This window comes from Lactuca virosa, chromosome 2, assembly GCF_052849685.1.
Source record: "Lactuca virosa cultivar CGN04683 chromosome 2, Lactuca_virosa_CGN04683_v6, whole genome shotgun sequence".
Taxonomy (NCBI): Eukaryota; Viridiplantae; Streptophyta; class Magnoliopsida; order Asterales; family Asteraceae; genus Lactuca; species Lactuca virosa.
The window spans coordinates 208,996,830-209,001,956 of NC_136427.1; the positions used below are offsets into that span (position 1 = coordinate 208,996,830).

At 38.5% G+C, this 5,127-nt stretch overlaps 1 long non-coding RNA gene across 2 annotated transcripts; it reads right to left on the bottom strand.

Annotated features, from left to right (window-relative positions):
- Positions 1-645: 645 nt before the first annotated feature.
- Positions 646-1,958, bottom strand: LOC145156756 (uncharacterized). Of its 2 annotated transcripts, none has more exons than XR_013736905.1 (3): positions 1,457-1,958; positions 1,101-1,277; positions 646-991 (listed from the first exon to the last, which is right to left on the bottom strand). It is a non-coding gene; the product is annotated as an uncharacterized LOC145156756 (long non-coding RNA). The 2 variants fall into 2 exon arrangements; XR_013736906.1 differs by lacking the exon at positions 1,457-1,958 and adding an exon at positions 1,351-1,437.
- Between the last annotated feature and the right edge of the window lie 3,169 nt (positions 1,959-5,127).

Below are 5,127 nucleotides of genomic sequence, written 5' to 3' on the forward strand. Positions count from 1 at the left end.
TCGTTTAAGAAAGAAAAGGTAGTAACACTTGGAATGAATCTATATACGGAATTTGGCTCTAGCTAAAATACTCCTATAGTATTTTATGTTGAATATTTCTGTTCTCGATAAGTTTTAGGCTTGCTGCAACACCATAGTCACTCCCAAGCACATGTTGGTCATGTCTCGACTGAATATAGTTTATCAGGCTATATTCACCCTAGACATGATTACATAACTGCCCAGGCTTAACCGCAGCGTCCCAACATCCAAATACTTTTGTTTTGTTCTACTTATGAAACTGATTCCAGTACCTAGGTATACTTGTATACTTTTTATAAAAATACTTATATTTTTGAAAGTATACTTTTAGTTTAGAGCACTTAGGCCCCTTATTGTTTATAGTTGTATACCACGTAAGGTTCGGTATACTTAGTTCGCTATAAACAAGGGCTCTGATACCAATCTGTCACACCCCGAAACCGTGATGGCGGAATCGTTCCGGGGTGGAGGACGTCATGTTTAGCATCAGAACCAATGTATAATAGCAATCATAGTAAACACAACCCAAACATTGCATACATGAAAAATTTATATATGTTTACATCAACTTGAAGTTTGTTTAAATACATCTTATTCGCTCCGACTTCAATGAGAAACTTGATATAGAGTTTAGAAAAATGCTTCTAAAAAGGTTTTTATGGATTTACACAAACAAATATAGGGTTTTTGATAGGATAAGTTCAGAATTATCTCATCATATCAAATGAAAACATTACACATACAAAAAGAGGAAAGAAAGTACACACACACCAGTAAGTGTCCCCTGAGAGTGCCTCCACCAAAACCAAAAGAAGAAACAACCAATTTAGGGTTTCTTGTTTCATTAACATAAACAACCTGCAATGGCATCCTGAGCCATGGAAAGAACTCCTTCACACAAGCACAAAACTTCACCCCATTTTCAATTGGTGTCTTTGGATCAACAAATGCCCAACTCAATCCAAAATGCCTAAAATTTCCTAAAATAGAACCATCAATTCTGTGTATCTTAACAAAATCACAATCAGATTCTCTTCATTTTCAAATTCATTTGGAAGATAGTAAAGATATAAACAAACCTCCAAGTTTGCAGAGCAGTCTTGCCTTTTTCGTATGCGTCAGCGCCTGATCCCACTAAAGTTTTTGAATGATTGATTAAAAATCCATCTTTTGAAAGCTCTTTATCTTCTTTAAGAACAGACAATGGTTTTACAGTAGCTCCTCTGTATTTACTGTCATAGTTGAAGGTACCTGACCTGATGCATATCGTCCAACATATTAGGCGCAAACACGGGCAGTGAAATTAGGGTTTTTGAGAATGAATCATACCGGTCTAATATCACAGTCTAACAAGGAAAAAGGAGTTCACAATATCTCAAATTCTTAGAACTGATATCGAATCACAAAATAAAGCAAATAATTGCTTAAACCTTACTTGCTAAAGCAATCCTTCTGCTCTTTGGGAGAAGAGTGAGTACATGATACAGCTTACTTTGAGATGGCTAATCTCCACAGAACAGGGTAAGGAAGAAGAACACAAGTTGGGACAATTTTCTCTGTATTTTCTATGCTTTAAAAGGAAATAACAACTGAATTAAATATGCAGCTAAAGGATAAAGTCTAGGAGATCATGGATCTCATGGATGCAGAAACAAAGGAAACGTGATGCTAATTACTTGCCCCTCCCCCTTGCAAACAGCTAGTCTCGAGCCTGATGGGATAATCTGATTGATGTCAGACCTCTGGAAATCGGTCTCGAAATGCTTCATAAGGTTCCCACGTGGCATCTTCTAGTCCCTTATTTTTCCAGGAAACCAAAACTTGCAGCTGGTTGTTGTGATGCCGGTGATTGAGGATGTGAGCGGGAATTGGTACTTCGTCGTCTTCATTGTTGGTAACTGGTAACGGTATGGTAGTTGGGTTGCCATGGGCTTGGCGGAGTAATGAAACATGGAAGACCGGATGTACTCGCGATTCCGGTGGAAGTTGGAGTCGGTAAGCAACATTGCCGACTCGTTCGGTGATTTTGAATGGTCTATAGAATCGTTTGCTAAGTTTGGTTGTGTCCTGGGACCGAACGGACTATTAGTGGTAGTCACGGAGTCGCAAATAGACCATAGACTCAAAACTCTTTGTCAAGCCTGTGAGAGTTTGCTAAGTTGGTAACTCTTTGCTGGGCCCGTGGAAGGTTGTCTTTGAGTAAGGATGTTAAAAATAATTACATTACATTTATTATTAAAGTTTATTTGTGAGTAACTTTTAATGAAGGGTTTGTTTTGTCATTGTTTGTTTCTTCAGAGGTTGTGGCTCGCTTTCTATATTCTTATATGGAATGGAATGTGGATCTATTCACGGATTTGGTTCGGGTTAAACCAGACTTGAACCGGAAAGATAACACAAAGTATAAATTTGTGGTTGTAGGAGTATTTTGAGCATAACTCATTTTTGTATCAAACGTTTATTCTCATTATTTGCTCTCGTGTGTTCCATCTCGCTCTAGGGTTTTCTTAGTTGTTCTTGTTCTTTAATTTCCTCGAGTTATAATGGTTTTGAGTCTTGAGTCTTTGTTTTTTCTTTGAGTGTGAGTGGTTTTGTAGGTGAGGTTTCAGTTGTAAGTACCTGAAAACCAACTAGATCTTTTTTTACATAAATAAAAGATATGTTGATGTTGTGATAATCGATCTTGTGTTAGTTTTATGTTTTTGAACAAAGGATCTTAGTCGTTGATGTTCCACGAGTATGGTGTCAATGGATGTTGTTGAAGAGTCCCCAAGCTGGTAACGGTTAAGATCGGGAAAATGTTGTCACACCCCGAAACCATGATGGCGGAATCTTTCCGGGGTGGAGGACGTCATGTTTAGCATCAGAACCAATGTATAATAGCAATCATAGTAAACACAACCCAAACATTGCATACATGAAAAATTTATATATGTTTACGTCAACTTGAAGTTTGTTTAAATACATCAAAAGTATAAGGAAAATATAAAGACATAATCTTATTCGCTCCGACTTCTTCACAATGCTCGGAAGGTACCTATCTACTGATTCCCTGAGAATACAAGCAGTTTTGAAAGAATATCAGCAAAAATCTGGTGAGTTCATAAGCATTTAGTTTTTGGTGGAAAATGTTCTTTTGATTCTTTTGAAAAGTGATCCTCAAGAAAATCCCATATTTTCTTATGAAAAGCAGGTTTGAAAACCCGTTCCTTCCATGACTTCCCGGTTCGCACCAAGTACGCACAATCCAAGGAGTCATGGAATGAATACGAACATTCATTAGTAGAAAATAAACCATCAGTTTTAGAAATGCCAGTGTTATCCTAGGAAAATCCTATATTTTCCCTATAAACAGGTTATCCGTCCTAGAGGTAGAGATGCCAGTTTAGAAATCCCTGATTACTATCAGCATATATAAAAGTAGTTTTATTACTAAAAATAAAACTAATGAAGAATAGAGTCCGTAAACCAAAGTTAGTTTATACTTATTTGCGAGTCGTATAACCATACTTGATATGACCGAGAGACCTTTACAACGTTCTTCAGGCGTTAAGCTAAATGACATTTGTTCACCCCAGGCATGCCTGACTAACTGTAGCTAGCAGTTCAGGTGTGGGATTGTCAGTCCCGAATAGATCTATTCACAAATCTCACGCCCTCCCTCCAGGAGACTCTGGTTATACTAAAAGGATTTATCCCTGTACACCTAAGGATACAGTATTGAAGTAGAGCCTCACAATTCTGTATAATCTAGTTTACGCGCTAGAAACAGTATAAAACAATAAAATAATTCTATTTTATACTCCTAAGAAAATATATAACATAAACTAAATCTGTCATAGTTTATATATATTCATTCATGAAATCTGATTTGGTAAAAACTGTCTAGAGGGTTATCCCAAACTATACCCATTATAGTTTATTAGAGTTGATATGGAAAAATGTTTTGTAAAAACCTTTCTGAAATCATGAAGTTAGATTTCCAAAATAAAAGCTTCCCTTATGCTCAACTTAATACAAAAGGGGTAAAATATCGGAATATTTTATTGAACGTGGAAATCATTGAACTGTATTAATAAGTTTAAAACTTAATAAAATACTTTGAGTTTGGCTTGTATTCCCCCGTGAAAACATTAAAAACACGGAAAATGTAGGGGTATGAACTCACCTCGGGTTAGTGGTTTGATTGAAGGATCGATACGGAAGGCTGGATGTTCAAGTGAAGTCTTGAACACGATTTGATCCTAGTTAACACGTAATGACACATAAAGGAGTCAAATGAAGGTATTTCACCACTAGATGTGATGGAGAACCACTCTAGGGACTTGGTACTACTTGCACTAAGTGTTAGGACCTTAAAGGATTGCATGAGGGAGGTGTATGGCCACCTTAAAGGTGTGTGCGGCCATGGGTGTGCGGATCAAGGGGTGTGCGGCCGTACACTCATGTTAGAAAGTGTCTTTGAGGTGTTTCAAGGTCCATAGTTGCATCCATGAAGTGTTCTAGGTCTATACACAATTGTAGTGCAAGTTAAGGGTCCTATAAGTGGGTTTGCGGCCCTAGGATGAGTGTGTGGTCGCACACTAGAGTGTGCTGCCGCACACAAGGAGTGTGCTACCGCACAAGGGTGTGTGCGGTCGTACACCCTACAAGATGATGTCCAAAATGTCAATTCCAAGGTGCAACAAGGCTAGGTTCATGTCTATCTCGAATATGGAAGTCAATCTCTCACTTTGGAGGGTATTTTAAGAGTGTGCGGCCACCTTAAGGGGGTGTGCAGCCGCACTCACTTCCAAACACGAAGAACATGACGAATATTACACACTTAAGGCTTACATAGAGTGGTCTTTCATGGTTTGCAAGCTAGAGGATGAATTACTCACGTTTTTGAAGCTTTGGAGGGTTTGTGGTTGAAGAAGCTTGAGAGAAATGGTGTGGTGTGGTGTGCTGCCAAGGTGTTAAAGGAATGAGAGGAAAGGGGGCTACCCTTTATATAGGGGTAAGTATGCTGCCTAAAAGTAAGTGTGCGGCCAAGAGGTGAGTGTGCGGCTGCACACCCATGTGTACGGCCGTACACTCCCCCTAAGGGTGTGTATGGCCCGGTTT